Below are 17,852 nucleotides of genomic sequence, written 5' to 3' on the forward strand. Positions count from 1 at the left end.
TCAAGACGGCCTTATATCTACAGAGCAGATAATTACATACACATTTTCAATTGCATTATGCAACGATTCAGACTGGAAACAGTTCAACAAGCTGCATAATCAATCTGGAGAAAGAGGAGGCCAAAGGTTCTACTCCTTCAAGTGAAATCACCACAACAATAATAATCTTATTTTTCTTGACCAAGACGTAGTTCACTTAGTTATTTGATTGCCTCACTCCAAGGTGGTTCGGAGTTCGAATCCGGGGCGAATCTATAGTTAGCAAAGTGACTGTTATTCCTGCTGCCACAATTTTACCATTGACCAATTACCGCTGTAACACACCATCGTCTTGTAATATTCTATTCATGCCCTGCGTGTCAGGTGAAAAATAATTACAACGTACAATAGAAACTCAATAATCCGAACGTATTACTTAATTTACGTACTGTACAGTAGTGACAAAAAAACCCGGATCGACCCTTGTAGCGGATTTCAGAGCCTTGTTCACTCCAGAGCACGAGAGATGGTAACTAAGACTTTCGTGATTCGAATCCTGCCTGAAAAGGAAACTTTTTTTTTGTTCCTTATTCAAATTTATTCCCAATACTTTTCGATTGCTGGTAAAATTCATGTTCTGGGAATAATAAGTTAATTAAATAGTAAAATATCGCTGCATATCATATTAATTTATAGTAGAGTAGCCTACTATGTTTTTTTTTGAGTTCGGGTATAGTAATTCCATATAGGCTTATTTGATAATCCGAACTAACCCCCGTCCCAATTAGTTCCAATTATCGAGGTTCCACAGATGTAACACTTTAGAATTCCATTTCAGAACGTCAAGTTACATTTGTTAGGATAAAATTTCTACACATTTAAAGGATAAAAACAATACTCTTTAATTATTTATTATCATAATGCACTGCTCTCTTAAATTCATTGAACATATTGAGAATTCAACAAATGCCTTTCCCAAAACACATTATGAAATGTTTTATATCAAACAATTTTTATGTCGAAAAGAAAGAAAAAAAGCGCAAAATTCTATTAAACCTTTTTGTTTGAAATACCTCAAAGAATAGCCTTCTGAAATTAATAACATTACTTAGTATTCACCCTGTATGTAATTAGAGTTTTATTTTGAGGTTCATTTTCCGTAAGTTTAGTGTTCCACACTAAGGAATCTTTTCTCATCTTCTAGTTAATGTAGAGAGCTGAAATTTTCAGGAATACTTGAATGTTTTACATGCACTGAATGAATGTTTGGGATATACAAAATTCCATTAGGTATCAGATGTAAATTGACCCGGAAGAACTATCCACAATACTGTGGACAAGTGAGATCCAAAATCGGAGTACAGTAAGTACAATTGAGCAGTTCAGAGCAGAAGTGGTGTAAGTCAAAAATGGATAATGAGGGTTAAAGTAAAAATTCTGTAAAATACAGCGCAAAGTAGCAATTAATATTCAATTTATTTAAACATTAGTAGTGAGTTGATAGCAAGAAGGACATATTAATTGCTACTTTGCGCTGTATTTTACAGAATTTTTAATTTAAATCTCATTACCCAATTTTGAATTACACCACTTTTGCTCTGAACGGCTCAATTTATTGTCGAAAATGGACAACAGAAAATCTACGTGCACAAACTAAATCTCATTAGTATTATTTTATAATAAAACTATAATTATTAACTACGGCTCTACATCAGGGATGCAGAACTGGGCACCAATTGTGACATACGACACAAGCCGGAATACATCACTCATTCCTTCCTTTCACCCAAAGCGTCATTGACTAGATAGTATATACAGTCACGAAGCTTCAGTTGTGAGGGTGCTAGGAACAATAGACTGTGCCGGTACTATTTCGCATTGCCTGTAATGAGGCGATATAAGCGATCCTAGTGGTTAGTAACTATCCATGGAAGAATATTTACTACGTATTGAGTTTCGTGACTGTATATACTAGACCATACCTGCACAAACAGCGCTCAACGAGCGCGCGCGCTCCTTCGGAGCGGGAAAGCCGTCTTTACCGCTCGCCGAAACGGAGAGGAAGATACGTCAGAATGACATAGACTTGCTATAGGTAGGGGAGAGGGAAACGACCACTTAGCTATCTAGTGGAGTGCAATGTGTATTCTCAGTAACTGTTTCACGTTGCTTACCTACTGCTACAGTACAGTATGGAGGAATCTAAAAGACGGAATATAACATTTAACGATTTACAGCTCGAACTTATTGATCTTCAGTGTGACCTAAGGGCTAAAGATCGTTTGAATAATACTACTAGCCTGTTATATATAATAAAAGTAATATAATACAGTTATATGGACACTTTTTAATGATTGAATAAAATTAATAAAATCGGTTAAAAACCATACATGTTTCGGAGGAATGCTCCTCCATCTTCAGTGGCAGTGCCACGACGCTGGTAAAGATGTTCGACCGCGTAACGTAACTTAAGGAAGACGGTCGAACATCTTTACCAGCGTCGTGGTACTACCACTGAAGATGGAGGAGCATTCCTCCGAAACATGTATGGTTTTTAACCGATTTTATTATTTTTATTCAATCATTAAAAAGTGTTCATATAACTGTATTATATTACTTTTATTATATATAACTATCTTACTCATGAACACTGTTGCATCTGACCCAACTTATGTAATTTAACTACTAGCCTGGTTGAATTTTACAAGACTAAACATTAGCAATAATATCCACGACTACACAGGCTGGCTGTGAAAATGATTGCTATGTTTGGCTTAACATTTATATTTGTGAGCAACTGTTTTCTATAAAAACTTTAATAAAGGCAGGCATGGAACATCTTTAACTGATGTTTCATTACGATCAATAGCCTACTGTTCCTTTCAGCTGCCAACAGCATAAAACCCCGTTTTGATGTACTGATAAATAAAAATATAACAAAATGATATTGTACATTGAAGTAGCTATAGAATTTATATTATTTCTGTAAAATAAATATTTTTTTTATTAATTAATAATAGTCCAAGATAGTTTTGCAAACACTGAACGGGAATTCATTTCATAAACACTCGTAATAGTACTTCCTTTTGTGTACATATACTGTATTTTGTACGAGATCACCCCTTCTTCCAGTCCACCCTTATACAGAGCGCAGTCATTATCTGCCTCCGCTTATGAGCTGTGAGCCGGCTCGGAGAGCGCAAACCTTGTGCAGGCCTGTACTAGACCGTGGTGGTAGGATAGAGGGGATTTGTACTCAAGAGTCTATGTTATTCGGTTGCGGAACGTCACGGTGACGTCATTCAACGCCGGTGGACTGTGGATGAGGAACCAACGCTTTATCTTTATACTGCTATTATTCTTTTTGACTCACACGTTTTTTATTAAGTCACCTAGTAAAAATATCCTCAAAGCAGGCTTCTATTCGAACCTGAGCAGATCCTATAGGGGTTACTGGGACAGGTTTTCTTTCACCAATCGCTTTAACTTCTCTTTAAGTTCCTCGCCAGTATATTATTGTCTTTAATAGACAGTTCTTTCGTTGAAATGAGTACATAAATATTTAACTGCGGATCTAGCCTCAGAGTATGGAGCCACGCGTCCTGTCTGCACAGAGAGACGCGGCTCCGTTTTCTCCACCTGTGATTTCACTAATGACACGCGGATTTCGTTGTCGCAACGAGGAAGTCACGTCCTCTTCTGATTGTTAGTGGATGAGCAGGTTCAGTAAATATCCCTCCGCCACTTCCGGCAGATATTATCATCATATTTTTTACACAAAGCTATGCGAGACACGGCAACTGGCACCATAATGAAGACCGGACTTCAACGAAACAAGGAACTTCCCTCCCAAGATGGCTTCTAAAATCTCATTAACTAAGACAGCTATATTATTATTATGTACCGAAGTACATATGATATTTCCGTGTCCGCACCTGTGGAGTAACGGTCAGCGCGTCTGTCCGCTAACCCAGGTGGCCCGGGTTCGAATCCCGGTCGGGGCAAGTTACCTGGTTGAGGTTTTCCCTCAATCCAATACGAGCTGGGTAACTTTCGGTGCTGGACCCCAGACTCATTTCACCGGCATTATCACCTTCATTTCATTCAGACGCTAAATAACCTAGATCTTGATACAGCGTCGTAAAATAACCCAAAAAAATAAAAATATTTCCGTGCATCGGAACTGGAATCCGGTGTGGCTTAGTAGATAAAGCGTCAGCACGTAGAGCTGAAAACCCGGGTTCGAGTCCCGGTGTCGGAGAGAATTTTTCTCTGTTCTATCCATCCATCATATAAGACCACTATCACAACCAAATAAGGAGCTGTGATTGTATGAGTAGGCAGCCTACCATGTATAGAACCGCAATTTTGTTACCAGCAGTATTTTGAAGAGTTTCTAGGATGTAGAGGGATGGAATACAAGTCCAATATTGTAGATTTACGAAACGTGAAAGAACTCTGTTAATAATTAAGAGGAGCTGCATATAAAATTAATGGTCACTTCCTCGATAAGGTATCTTCTATAAGCTTTGTGAGATGGCGAAGTTTCTGATGCTCGAATTAGAAAAGATATATTAAAAGAGGTGGAGACAATATTATGTCTATTTTGAGTGAAGATTCAAAGACAACTTAATCAATTATACAATATATGAAAGAATTATTTTTGTACGTAAATAAATAAATAAATAAATAAATAAATAAATAAATAAATAAATAAATAAATAAATAAATAAATAAATAAGTAAATAAATAATTATTAGGCCTATAGCAGTATTTATTTCTTTAAAATAAATAAAACTGAACCTTATTGCTCACTGACGTTATATAAATACAAGTAATAATGAATATTTAGAGAAAATGTTGATTGATATCAACATTAATAAGTGTCCCGCTTTTTTTATTTTGGGAATTTGGTCACCCTAGTCTAGGATCAAACGGCGAAAGTTTCCCAGCATTTGCTCTTGATGGGTTGAGGGAAAACCCAGGAAAAAACCTCAACCAGATAAGTTGTCCCAACCAGGATTTGAATCCGGGTCCGCTAGTTTCACGGTCAGACGTACTAACCGTTACTGCATAGCGGTGGACTGTTTATAACTTATTTCATTTCGTTCATGATACACAATTAAATCTTACAACAAACTCTATTTATCTATCCGTCTGTCTGTCTGTCTGTCTGTCTGTCTGTCTATCTATCTATCTATCTATCTATCTATCTATCTATCTATCTATCTATCTATCTATCTATCTATCTATCTATCTATCTATCTATCTATCTATCTATCTATCTATCTATCTATCTATCTATCTATCTATCTATCTATCTATCTATCTATCTATCTATCTATCTATCTATCTATCTATCTATCTATCTATCTATCTATCTATCTATCTATCTATCTATCTATCTATCTATCTATCTATCTATCTATCTATCTATCTATCTATCTATCTATCTATCTATCTATCTATCTATCTATCTATCTATCTATCTATCTATCTATCTATCTATCTATCTATCTATCTATCTATCTATCTATCTATCTATCTATCTATCTATCTATCTATCTATCTATCTATCTATCTATCTATCTATCTATCTATCTATCTATCTATCTATCTATCTATCTATCTATCTATCTATCTATCTATCTATCTATCTATCTATCTACCTACCTACCTAGCCTAACTCCATTACCCTAATTCCTATCCAGACGTTAAATGCAAACATAGGGATTTCCTGAAATGCGCTGTCAATTTTTTCATGACATTAGAATAGAATGCGTTTCAGATTCTCTGCGGCGACAGCGGCAAATGTACACTACGCCACTGCAAGGTCAACAGCTGGAATGTAACACAGCCTGTCATCGGTAATACAAACTTTGTACAAACGTATGAATCATACATTCAAAAAATCTTGTGTTGAAGAGAAAACTGAAACGAACTCATTTAAATTTAACTGACAAACGTCAACATCAAATTGATACATATCCACTGGAAACACGAGCTATTTTTGTGCTGATAGCAGCTGTACAGTGCAACTAAATTCCATGCACAGCATTTTTTTTGACAACGACAGACAAAAAGAACTAAACGGGTGCAATTAATTGTAGTAGGTTTTAAGTAATTTGATAAACTCCAAAGTCGCCTCCCATGTGCACTTCCATGCAATAACAGTCACAAAGGTACAGAGACGCCTAATCAACCACCATTCCAGCTCGTTGCAGCCAACAGACTATGTGCAGGAGTCATTTGCCTGCACTGGACACGATAAGCTTAGAGAGATAGTGTATAAACAAGTAAAAAAGAAGGGAGAACTAAAGAATATAGTAAACTGTATGAAATGATTCGGGGGGGGGGAAATAGTTCTGAGAAAGAAAGAGGTAGATATAAAAAATGAAGAGAAGTTAACCCAAATATGCCTGAAATATTTTTTTTGCAATTTTTGTGTATTTTTCAAATCTCATTTAATGCAGTATATAACTGAAGTATATGTATGGTGTCGAAACATTCTAGTTGTAAGTGGTTGCGCTAGAAACAGGTGTCCTTTTAAAAGGACAGTAGGCATATGAGCATACATTTTGAGGAATAATTGTATACTATGCTTACATGAAAGGAAACAATGTAATTGTTGTAATTTACAATTATTATTATTATTATTATTATTAACAAATCATTACGTTATTATTTTATTATAGTTTCTTTATTATTACTACTAATATTATTCTGAAGATTGATGCATTGTGGTTAATTCGTTTTAACTCTAGAATGCTTTCGTCATTGAATAGTACCGTATTGCTATTGATACGTAAAAATAAGTAATATGCGAAAAGAGTGTTGAAGTTTCGAGGAGGAGGTTATATTGGAAGAGAAGTGACGATACATATAATGAAACAGTTGCTATGGCAATGTCGAAAGACAGGTTTCAGTTTATTTTCTAAAATCTACATTGTTGTGACAATGACAATTTAGAAAGAAAATAAGACCTCTTCCAAAAATACTAAATGAAAAACAATAGAAACTTATGTCCGTTCAACACCTCTCTCCAGAACGTCACCAGTCCTCCACTTGTAAACAGATCTTGCTGTGCAAATCTGGCTTTCAGGTATGTCTCCCTGTGAAGCAGACTTGAATAATAGGAAAAATTGTTCCGGAGCCGGGTATCGATCCCGGGATCTTTGGCTTAGCGAACCAACGTCCTGCCGACTAGCTACCCAGCAACTACACCCGACTCTGTCTCAACTTTTCCATTCATATCCAGACACCTCAGTGGCTGACAAGACGCCAGAAACCAATTTTGAGTGCACACGAACTCTGTGTGGCATTTGTAGGCTGCATTATAGTGATATGTCTGTATTTGAGATGAAATTTCGCCCGTAGCATAATTTTCAAACGTAGATAGCATTTCATGCAGGGAAAATCCACTAAAATTGAAATAGCGAAACAATTTCAAAATATATGGGGATATGTCTACTGTCCTTTTAAAAGGACACGTAAGTTTTCATCATTGTCATGTCGCAATGAATAGATATTTCGAACGCAATGTGGTTTCACGTTATATTTATGTTTATTAGGAGTCATTTGATCTACAACAATTTGTAAAATAATTCCGAACTGTAAAAATATTTAACATTTTTATCTGATTTGCGTCTCGGATAACATAGCTGAAATAAGCGAACAATTCTCAAGTCCATATCTCAAACTTAACGGTGACCATAACTCTAATTACCAATCTTAACACACCTAGAAAGCTTCTAATTAAGACCAGTAATAGTGACACATGTGAAAAATCAAATGCGTTAACTGTAGGGAGGGTAATTTGAAACATTGACAACTGTCCTTTTAATAGGACAGTAGGCATATCTGGGTTAATGTAGACCTATGAATGTACAATTCAAGTAAGGAAACGTCAGTCAATTTGCTAAGACATTACTGTGTTACCACAATCTAGTACAGCAGTGGCAAAAAAACCGGACCGACCCTTGTAGCTGATTTCAGAGCCTTGTTCACTCCAGAGCACGATAGACTGGTAACTAAGACTTTCGTGGTTCGAATCCTGCCTGGAAAGGAAACTTTTTTTTGTTCCTTATTCAAATTTATTCCCGATACTTTTCGATTGCTGGTAAAATTCATGTTCTGGGAATAAGTTAATTAAGTAGTAAAATATCACTGCAATCGAAAAGTACTGGCAATAAATTTGAATAAGGAAGAAAAAAAGTACCCTTCCCAGGCAGGATTCGAACCACGAAAGCCTTAGTTACCAGTCTATAGTGCTCTGGAGTGAACAAGGCTCTGAAATCAGGTACAAGGGTCGGTCTGGTTTTTTTTTGCCACTACTGTACATACAGTCACGAAGTTCGAGATTATTTTTTGCATTTATCGCGATACAACGGTCCAAGTGATTAACAAGTACTGGGAATAAATTTGAATAAGGAACAAAAAAAGTATCCTTCCCAGGCAGGATTCGAACCACGAAAGCCTTAGTTACCAGTCTATCGTGCTCTGGAGTGAACAAGGCTCTGAAACCAGCTACAAGGGTCGGTCTGGTTTTTTTTTTGCCACTACTGTACATACAGTCACGAAGTTCGAGGTGATTTTTTGCATTTATCGCGATACAACGGTCCAAGTAGTTAACAACTGAGAGTATTAGGAACAATAAACTGTGCGATAGTAGCGACCCTAGTGGCTGGCAACTAAAGTTCAACTATCATTGGATGCATATTCCCTACGTATTGAGCGTCGTGACTGTATGTACTAGACAAGACTGTGGTGTTACTATAATTCACCGACTCTTCTGGACCAGTTCAAGATTTAATAATTATTGCTGTGGCCATAATAGAATACAGATCTCTAGTATAACCAAATATCCGGTTAAATGGCAGTTATCATAGTAGTCTCTATAGGATTTCCCCCTAACCCCCACTCGAACTATCCAAGATTCGAACCTAAATATCGGATGAGATTGTGGTGCACCAACGCCAACCGCGATGTTTATGCAGAAAAAAAATGACAAACACGACCCACTTCTGACAATGAAGTCCTAATTGCGAAGCGAATGATTTCAAGTTCAGTGAGAGAATTGTCGACTCATCGCGGCCCTCGAAAGTGGAGTGCATTCACTCCGAACATCCGTCCAAGTGAAGCGCTTTTTACAAGTGCATCTGCTAATGACTTCAAGAACTGTACCTCTCTCCCTATTTTTCTCTTATCTCTCATTCACTCTCTCTCTCTCTCTCTTTCTCTTAGTAAGTATGATCATAGATATATTCTGATAGTCAATGTAATGTAATATAATCTAATTTTATTTAGAGTTCAATCTAAATGACATATCAAAGTTTAAAATCAGTAACACTTACAAAAGTAAATGATCATTGTACAGGGACATCATTTTATTTTTACTTCAATTTTTATTGTACCTGCGTTTCTAAATGTACTTGACTCCAACCCCTTTCACTAATGTCCTTGCTAACGTCAGTCACACAAATTTACGGCCGCTGTTGCTAGCAGTGAAATAAACAGTACAGAGTACAGTGTGTTTCAGAAATATGTTGCATTTTCTATAGAAGAAAGAGCTTATATCATTGAAGTTTATTTTCACACAGGTATGGTGTGTAGCATAACTGAATTTATTTGTGTGGACCGAGCACAAGTGAAGATTAGAGTTACCGAAAGTACGGTACTCTATAATATGGTACGGTACTTAACATCATTATTTAAACAAGAGTTTTGTTTTACTGTTTGTAGGTATGAAGGACGATGATGGAAACTGGAATTACAATATAACCGAATGTGAACAACAGTTTTTTTTTTCACAATTTCCTGATTATATCATTACGGAATATTTTCGTAGAAATGTCATTAATCTGATAGATAAATTTAGAGCAACAGAGTGTACAGAAAGAAAGAAAAGTGTAATATGCCCAACAAAGGTGACAGAAGATGATGTAGTAGATGCTAGAGAAAGGATGCAGCGAGGTCCTAATAAGTCGGTCAAGAAGTTAGCTGTAGAAATTGGGGTTTCTTACGGAAGTGCTCACAAAATTCTCAGGAATAAATTAGGTTAGTAATATGCTGAATAAAGTAGACATTACACAATGAATATAACCGCCTGAAGAGTTGAGTTTGTGAAAAAAAATTGTTACTATTCTATTGTTTTTTGATAAAATACTGTAAAAGTAATGATCAAACTGAAAATCGTAATATTGTATTTCCCTGTAACATAAATGGATACACTACTTTTCTCTCCTCCTATAGCTAGTAAAATGATTTGTTTACATATTTCACTAGTAACACCAAACTCCTGTAATGGAAGGGGGGGTAACAAAGTTTCCGAGTATAGCCAGGTTAATGTTAAAAATGTTGGTAAAAGTAAAGTGATGTCCCTGTATATCATAACATTGCAAATGCAAACGTTTTCGCCCTTAGGCATCATAAGGGATTTGACTCACAATATTTTATACAATTTTTACTATATCTTTGCTATGAAATATGTACCCGGTAATTTATGTTTACATTCTTGCGTATATTAACAACTATTTGCATGGTTAACTCTATGGTAAGCAACAATCAGAAAAACCTAAAATGAATACAGATCTTAAAATTATATGTAATAAAATTGTAACTAAAATGTAATATTGGTCTTATATTTCTTAATTATAAAATTGTAATTATTAAAACAACATAATGAAATCATATGATTCCTCTTAAACTTCATAATAAGCTAATATACTTCTGTTAGTTGAATGTATGTAGTGTGAGTATTGATCTCACTGATCCATCCAATAGTGGAATCGATTCTGTAATGTAATTATTATGAACAACTATTACTAATATATTCTCATGGACATTTTATTTAATTAAATGATATAAGTTACTTAATTTGGAATACTCACAATTAAGTTCAAATATACTGCATTAGGTTATATGTATAGACCTTTTTGTATTTGTATTAAAAACAATTGAAGAACTGGGTTTATCTGTAACAAGATATAATATATCAAAATGTATGAAGTGTTGATTGAAGAAACTATGACAATTAGCCCTCATTGTCTTAAAAAAATTCAGATACGTGCATAACCTAGCATTTCTAAACAAACACATTCACTGAATATTAGTCTAAGGAGTATTTTAAACCTGCATAAAAATCTAGTCAAGTATTCTATACCAGTTTAAGGAATGCTTGTTTCTCTGTGGTTAATGTGTCGTGGTTGTCTTTTGACTTATGAAGTTATGAGGTCCAAATTTTGCGGGGATCCAATCACGTTCGAAAACATTTCAGATATTATCTATAGCAGTGCTGGTAGTTGTATGAGTAATAATTGAGCCGTTCAGAGCAGAAGTGGTGTAAGTCAAAAATGGGTAATGAGGGTTAAAGTAAACATTCTGTAAAATACAGCGCAAAGAAGCAATTAATATTAAATTTATTTAAACTATTAGTAGTCATGGATAGCAAGAAGGAAATATTAAATGCTACTTTGTGTTGTATTTTACAGAATTTTTACTTTAAACCTCATACCCAATTTTGACTTACACAACTTTTGCTCTGAATGGCTCAATTATGGTAGTACTATTAACAGTAAATGGTAGCAATATTGTCAGTAATAATGACGGCAGTAGTAGTACTATTAGTAATGATGGTAGTGTCAGTACTAGTGATAGTATAGTATCAGTAACAGTGGTGGTAGTATTAGTAATATAAAATAACCATTAAAAAGTACTAGTGATAGTGGTGGCAGTATGAATAATAGTGGTGTATTAGTATCAGTAATAATGGTGGTAGTAGTATCATTAATAGTGATTATTGACGGTAGTGTAGTAGTAGTAAAAGTAATGAATGTAGTATTATCAGAAATGATTGTAGAAGAATCAGTAATAGCGATGGTAGTAGCACTAGCGTTCCGTGCCATGGCATCGTGGTCTAAGGCAAGGAAAATGGATATTCTATTTAACTACACGATACTTCCATTCTGGGTGGATGATCGTCCACTTCTGCTTCTGAGACCAGTAGCCGGATGGTCGGTCTGGGCCCTTCAAGGGCTGTAGCGCCACAGATTATTATTACTGTACTATTTTTAGTAGTCGTACTAACAGTGATTGTGATGGTAGTAGCAGTAAGTGGTGGTGAAAGTAGTATCAGTAATTGGTGATAATAGTAGCAGTAATAGTTGTGGCAGTAGTAGTAATAGTGGTAACTGTAGTAATAGCAGGAGAAGTAATGGTGGTACCAGTAGCAGCAGTAATAGAGGTGGTGGTTTTTTGTTTAGTCAACTGCCCGAAGACAGACAAATTGAAACTCATGAGTGACACCAATAAGTCATCACAAGAGGCAACTAAGCCGCGAGATAATGGAGTAGGGTGGGCAGTTCCTTTCCCCCTTCATTGCATACATCGATAATAAAATATTACACTAATAAGACATCAGATGTATGCAAACAATTATTGCTCTTTCTCTGATGCATATCGTCAAGTAAGATGTACTATCTGAAAATAGAAGTACGAGTACATATCACCCTAGATCATATATGTAACAGATAACTCCTCGCTACGTTAAAATCGGCAGCACTTTGAAGAGAACAACCGCCAGGATCGCCACCCGTCCGCCGTAAACGAACACGAGATGGCAGCACAGTCGCTAATGCAATTCAAATGGGAATTATGACGTGACTCCTTATGTAACAACTAGATGGCAGCGTAGTAAACCTGACAAAAATTGTTAACCTCAAAGTCTATAACCCCGACATATCTGTTACATATATGATCTAGGATATCAGCCAGAATCTCAAACAGAAGTAAACAGTGGTGGTAGTAGTAGCAGTAATAGTGGTGGTAGTAGTAGCGATAATAGTGGTGGTAGTAGCAGTAACAGCAGCAGTGGTAGTAATAGTGATAGTAGTGGCGGTAGTAGCAATAATAGTAGTGAGGTAGTAATAGTAATAGTAGTGGTAGTATCCGTAATAGTGGTGGTATTAGTAGTAGTAGCAATAGTAGCAGTAGCAGTAATAGTGTGGCTGGCGGTAGCAGTAGCAGTAGTAGTGATGGTAGAAGCAGCAGTGGTGGTAGTAACAGTAAACATAGTAATGGTGATAATAGTAGCATTAACAGTAGGCCCTAATAACAGTGCTGGTAGTAGTAGCAACATTAGCGGTAACAGTGGTATTGGTAGTTGTAGTGGTGGTGGTGGTGGTGGTAGTAGTAGTAGTAGTAGTAGTAGTAGTAGTAGTAGTAGTAGTAGTAACACTGATATTACTTTCACAGAACAGAAGTCAAAGCCATGGGATACGATATAATTCTTACAATAGAACGAGAATGGCAATGAAAACTCAAGCACTGAGTAAATTATCTCACAACTGATTTGCAACAAACCGCAAATGGTTCTGCCTGGAACCAAACCACGATATTTGTGGTGAGAAATATTAACGAGAAGCGATGGTATTTTAAGATAATGGTCCAGTGATGCGGTGGAACAGTACTGTCTGAAAATAGAAGTACGAGTACATATCAGCCAGAATCTCAAACAGAAGTAAACAGTGGTGGTAGTAGCAGTAATAGTAGTGGTGGTAGTAGCAGTAATAGTATTGGTAGTAGCAGTAATAGTGGTGGTAGTAGCGATAATAGTGGTGGTAGTAGCAGTAACATCTGCAGTGGTAGTAATAGTGATAGTAGTGGCGGTAGTAGCAATAATAGTAGTGAGGTAGTAATAGTAATAGTAGTGGTAGTATCCGTAATAGTGGTGGTATTAGTAGTAGTAGTAATAGTAGCAGTAGCAGTAATAGTGTGGCTGGCGGTAGCAGTAGCAGTAGTAGTGATGGTAGAAGCAGCAATGGTGGTAGTAACAGTAAAAATAGTAATGGTGATAATAGTAGCATTAACAGTAGGCCCTAATAACAGTGCTGGTGGTAGTAGCAACATTAGCGGTAACAGTGGTATTGGTAGTTGTAGTGGTAGTGGTGGTGGTAGTAGTAGTAGTAGTAGTAGTAGTAGTAGTAGTAGTAGTAGCAGTAGTAGTAGTAGTAACACTGATATTACTTTCACAGAACAGAAGTCAATCAAAGCCATGGGATACGATATAATTCTTACAATAGAACGAGAATGGCAATGAAAACTCAAGCACTCTGAGTAAATTACCTCACAACTGATTTGCAACAAACCGCAAATGGTTCTGCCTGGAACCAAACCACGATCTCTGTGGTGAGAAATATTAACGAGAAGCGATGGTATTTGAAGATAATGGTCCAGTGGTGTGGTGGAACAGTAACTGTAACTCTGTAATAAATATCAAAAGAAGCAATCTCTCTACAATCCACCCACGTTGCCTCTGGAGAAAAAAGCTGACAGGTGAGCGGTCCTCGTAACCTTGGACACCCCTCGCATTATTATTACAGTTACTTAAGTCAGGCTGAGCACAATGTCCCGGTCTGTACTCGAGTAGGAGAAAGTTATGCATGTGCTACAGAAAGAAAAGAAGAAAAACGAGATAAAAAAACCCCACCACGGAGCTGTAAACACTGAAAAGACATTTGGAAAGAGATCTCAGTCGCTCGCTAGCTGACGAAGCATTCACACCGAAGTGTGTGTGTCCGTGTGTCCACCGATAGATGGTAAATGGTTTTATCTTACTCTCATAGCGTTGTGTGAAATGTGTTCGCCGGTGTTGGATATTTTTCTAGAGTGTCAATTACAGCATTGTATTTTTAACATGAAAAGGGTCGTCATGGCGACAGACGTGTTTTATGAAGTAAGGAAAATAAATTGCGAATGAGTGATGTGAAAAAAAAAATTGACAAATTAATCAAGAGTGGCATTTCTGCGCGATGGGATGAAAACGAACAACAGTCATACAGACATTAATTAATATTTTTAAACACGCTTTTGAGCTGGGAATATATTCAATGTCTCCCTCTTCTACAGGGTGGTAAATATTTAAAAAATCTTCGATTTATGGTAATTTTTTATGAAACCCAACGATAAACAGCATACGTAAGTAGTTATAACAACACGTGTGTTTGTGTGCAAGGGTTAGAATTCAGTTCTGCGCTATGAATATTTATTGTAAGAGGGATGCAATACCCCACTACAGTGTTTACCGAAAATTTATACCAAAATTTCAGGCATCCTGTATATAGTTTAAAAATATTTATTCAATGAGTTTCAGCCAAAATGACTTATCAATATTTAAAAAACAACAACAAATATTTATACATATAAATAATTAATTGAATTTCATAATATGATGCTAACGTTTTCGCCTATTTAGGCATCTTCAGGCATATATTCAAAATATCTCATGTGGTGCATTAAAAGTTTACTTATATTGGCATAATCATTAAGTAGATAATAACTGAACAATCTTAAAATAAACATATTAAATAATACATAAAAATAAATAAACAAATGATAGTTGCGTTAATTATTGCTTTCGATTAATTTACTTGTTTAACGGTTAAAACCAAACTAATAATCAAAATCTACTTCAATTTTATAAAAATAATTAAAACAACTATTAATATACATAAGAAAATTACAATAATTAGTCCAAACTTGTGGAGCAACAGTCAGCGAGTCTGGCCGCGAAACCAGTTGGCCCGGGTTCGAATCCCGGTCGGGGAAAGTTACCTGGTTGAGGTTTTTTCCGGGGTTTTCCCTCAACCCAATATGAGCAAATGCTGGGTAACTTTCGGTGCTGGACCCTGGACTCATTTCACCGACATTCTCACCTTCATTTCATTCAGACGCTAAATATCCTGAGATGTTGATACAGCGTCGTAAAATAACCCAATAAAATAAAGTAAATACAATAATTATGTACATTGAAACAGGTTCAATTTCTTTTACTATTACATCTATATTTAAGGTTCATTAATTCAGAAATTATATCTCTATTAATATATTGCATATGATCATATAAATGCTTATGTATTTTGCAAATTAATGGTTTGTGTCGTTGTGTGTCATATATGTCAAGCATTTGTTGTTTTATTAAAGTTATAGCCTAATTGTAGCAAAGTAATATGATCTTGTTGTTCATGTTAATTCCAATATTAAATTTCATTACTTCATTTATTAGTAGACTTCGGAATTGTTTCAAAGGGATCCTTCGACTTGGGTTCCAAATTAGATCGCAGCTATATATATTAACTGGAAGTTGAGTCTAGTTGTGATGCATTTCATTGTTTAAATTCAAGTTACAAAAGTTGTTAGCAGAATACTACACGAGCACCCGCGATGGGTTCAACAGACAATGTTTAAACGTTGACTCTTGTATATATTCAGTAATCAACTTTAGATTTATTATAATACGTCTTTGGGAATACTGCTGGAGAGGCAGTATCATGACGACTGTGCACCACACGAGACATTTTTAATATATGCCTTAAGATGCCTAAATAGGCGAAAACACTAGCAACATATTATTAACTTCAATGAATTTTTATTTATTTATTTATTTTTATTGCTAGTAAGTTTGAAATGAATACAAATTAATAAATACGATGAAAGATAAACTAGCCCACTCCTGAATGAGTAAGACTCGTGCTCGGGAGGGGATTCCAATACAGACGAAAATAAAATTAAAATTGAGAGTGAATACAGATTAAAAAGTGTTTAATATGTTTAAAACCAAACTATAAATCCAATACAATTGTCTTTATTTTTTTATTAATTTCGAGAGGATTCGTGGTTGAAATATTATTGGAATAAAATTTGTTTAATAATCTGGGACTTTGACTCATGCTATGATAAAAAGCTGCATTGGTTTTACATTTTGATTCTGACAAACGCAGAGAATTCATATTTTTAGTTCTATATTTATGTATATACCTTTCAAAGTTATTAAAATTTCTATGAAACTATTTTAATAAAATAAAATAATACATTTTTTAATGTTGAAAACTTTGAAATGTTTAAACAACAATTCAGTTGGGTAATCTTTCTGCTTTTTTTTAAACAAATTTTTAATACTTTTTCCTGTAGTAAAATTAACGGATAAAGGTTAGATTTATAATTCCACCCCAACCTATAATACCATACATACTGTAAATATAGATTGAAATAATGCTAAATAAATTACACGTAAACAGTTAAGTGACAAAATATGTCTTAGAATAACGAAGTAACGTAATGTTTTACGTAATTTATTACAAATATAATGAATATGATTATTCCATTTTAAATGATTATCAATAATTATACCTAAGTATTTAACCTTATTAACTTCATTAATAACTGAACAATTGCAATTTATATCGGAACAATCAGAATTATGCATTTTAATTATTTAATTATTTATATGTATACATATTTGTTGTTTTTTTTAGAGTATGTATTCGATTTTGTTGTTTTTTTTTTTCATATTGATGTCATTTTGACTGAAACTCATTCAATAAATATTCTTATATTATATTTGACTTATCTATAATGTTTTCTAAAATCCTATATACAGCATCATATACATTTTTTGTAACTTATTTCACCAGAGTAGACTACTCAGGAACTGACGCCAGTCCCAATGATTTCTGTAGCTACTTGCCCCTACAATGTTGGTGTCCTGGGTAAGATAATAGGACATAGTAATTTCCCGTCACCACTGCATCGGTGATGACGACGAGTGTGAATTAGGTACGGGTGACGAAAGTGACAGAATAAACGGAAGTACCCCGAGAAAATCTGGATCAAGATCGTCATTCGTTCTCCTTTCCGTGAGTTATATTATAATCTGGAAAAGGATGGGCAGAAAATTGTCTTCCCATTCTAAAAGAGACTAGCGCAAATCTCGAAAGAGTCCGCGTTGAATTTTTGGGTGAAAAATAAGATCTAGAGAATACCCTTAGATGAAACTACAGTCTCATCTAGTTTAATTCTACAACTTCTTCATTCATAAA

General features: G+C 35.2%; 2 protein-coding genes across 22 annotated transcripts in view; one reads left to right on the forward strand and one right to left on the reverse strand.

The window, feature by feature from the left end:
- Nucleotides 1-17,852, reverse strand: part of LOC138706539 (coiled-coil domain-containing protein AGAP005037) — a 1,408,895-nt gene that overhangs the window by 545,686 nt on the left and 845,357 nt on the right. The gene's annotated exons all lie outside the window — the stretch shown is intronic.
- Nucleotides 14,452-17,852, forward strand: part of LOC138706541 (uncharacterized) — a 63,167-nt gene continuing 59,766 nt past the window's right edge. The window contains exon 1 of the mRNA XM_069835966.1: nucleotides 14,452-14,573. The gene's annotated coding sequence lies outside the window, so the exon portion shown is untranslated. The remainder of the gene's footprint in view (nucleotides 14,574-17,852) is intronic.

The sequence above is a fragment of the Periplaneta americana genome, chromosome 9 (genome assembly GCF_040183065.1).
Source record: "Periplaneta americana isolate PAMFEO1 chromosome 9, P.americana_PAMFEO1_priV1, whole genome shotgun sequence".
In the NCBI taxonomy this organism is placed as follows: Eukaryota; Metazoa; Arthropoda; class Insecta; order Blattodea; family Blattidae; genus Periplaneta; species Periplaneta americana.